Source organism: Agrilus planipennis, unplaced genomic scaffold (genome assembly GCF_000699045.2).
Source record: "Agrilus planipennis isolate EAB-ADULT unplaced genomic scaffold, Apla_2.0 scaffold358, whole genome shotgun sequence".
Classification (NCBI taxonomy): domain Eukaryota; kingdom Metazoa; phylum Arthropoda; class Insecta; order Coleoptera; family Buprestidae; genus Agrilus; species Agrilus planipennis.
In genome coordinates, this window is record NW_020439235.1 from 1 (window position 1) to 1953 (window position 1953).

A 1953-nucleotide genomic window follows, 5' to 3' on the forward strand; every position below is an offset into this window, starting at 1 on the left:
TTCTACAGTTAGTCAAGGTGAGAAAACGAGGCGTAATTAATATTAATTGCTCTTTATTAATCTGTAGTGACATCTCTTTTAAACTGTTATCTATTGGTCAAAGTATAGATTGATGTTGTGGCGTATGTATAGTATATTAAATATCTATAGTCCACAGCATCTATGGTATGTCGTTAACATTTACTTATTGTTTACAGTTAAAATTGACTGGCGCATCTGTGGAATTTTAAGAATTATCTATTGTTTTCATTATAAATTAATGTTATGTGCATCTATGATTATTCACATTTATATGTCAAATTTGGTCTGTCATGTAAACCTGACGCTTGTCGCCGTTTTATAATTCAGCTGTTTTACTTGGGTTTTGGTGCGTGTTTTTAGGTGTGTTTAATCTCTTCCCTAATTAGTAGTGTAATTAATATGTTTTTTGCCCATTTCTACAGATCATTCAACAAATGAGAGGGAGTTAAATTCAGTTTGGTTCTACTGAAACTACAATCGTCTACATGGGTGTGGTCTTTGGTGAACTATATTCTTGATTTGTTGTTTTCGTCTTCGGTTTGCAGCATTATGCAGTTAGTTTTGAACTGATGAGTGGGAGCAACTGGATATTTATTTGAATTCCACTGAAATAACAAATTTTCTGCATTTGCATTACTCCTGGATTTGGTTTGCTTTTCACACCTGCAAACTTTGGAACATTGCAGTCTACAGTTAATTAAGGTGAGAATACTTGATATAATTAATTTTAATTGTTCTTTATTAATCTATAGTGGCATTTCTTTTAAACTTATCTGTGGCCAGAATATAGATTGATGTTGTGACGCATGTATAGTATTTTAAACTTCTATAGTCCACAGCATCTATGGTATGTCGTTTAACATTTACCTATTGTTTACAGTTAAAATTGACTGGTGCATCTGTGGAATTTTAATAGTTATCTACTGTCTACATTATAAATTAATGTTATGTGCATCTGTGATTACTTCACATTTATAATGTCAAATTTGGTCTCTCATGTAAACTTGACGCTTGTCGCCATTTTATAATTCAGCGTATTTACTTGGTTTTTGATGCGTGTTTTTAGGTGTGTTTAATCTCTTCCTTAATTAGTAGTGTAATTAATGTTTTTTTTACCCATTTCTGCAGATCGTTCAACAAATAAGAGGGAGTTGAAAGTTCAATTTGGTCGTACTAAAACAACCATTGTCTACATGGGTGTGGTCTTTGGTGAACTATATTCTTGATTTGCTGTTTTCGTCTTCACTCTACATTATTATGCAGTTAGTTTTGAACTGATGAGTGGGAGCAACTGGATATTTATTTGAAATCCACTGAAATAACAAATTTTCTGCATTTGCATTTCACACCTGCAAACTTTGGAACATTACAGTCTACAGTTAATTAAGGTGAGAATACTTGATATAATTAATTTTAATTGCTCTTTATTAATCTGTTACCACCGTATCTGTTTCAGGTCGACGTTGGAGAAGACAAAGATGACCCCGTAGTTAAAATAGTTCTCTATCTTGCATGCTCTATCTAGTAGAATTCATTAAGTTCATTTTATTCAAATTAATTTTTTATTTTGCATGAATATTTTTGTTCATTTTATTTGAAGTAATTGTTGATTGTAGATGTTTTTATTTTTTTTTATATGTAGTAGTGTACTAGTACAAATAACACGTTTAGTAGTTGTAGTATAGTTTAACCTTGCTTACCTCTTCGCTTAGCTTACTGCATATTCTTACTATAAATTGCTTTGCATTTACCCTACGAGTTCTACATGATTCAACGTTTCGTTATCGTGTTTGTTTCTTCTCACCCTTGTGGAATTAGGGAGGGCCTCCCCGAACGACTTCCCTTGGGCTTAGCTATTTAGTTGATCTTAAAAGTGTCTTATACACTTTTCGCGAGTCTACTCTAGCGTTACTTCCTTTCAGACAGGGTACA

The 1953-nt window shown here is 32.6% G+C and overlaps 1 long non-coding RNA gene across 1 annotated transcript; it reads left to right on the top strand.

Annotated features, from left to right (window-relative positions):
• Positions 1-682: 682 nt before the first annotated feature.
• Positions 683-1283, top strand: LOC112905549. The gene is made up of 3 exons (XR_003231875.1): positions 683-723; positions 902-1087; positions 1150-1283. It is a non-coding gene; the product is annotated as an uncharacterized LOC112905549 (long non-coding RNA).
• The last annotated feature ends 670 nt before the right edge of the window (positions 1284-1953 follow it).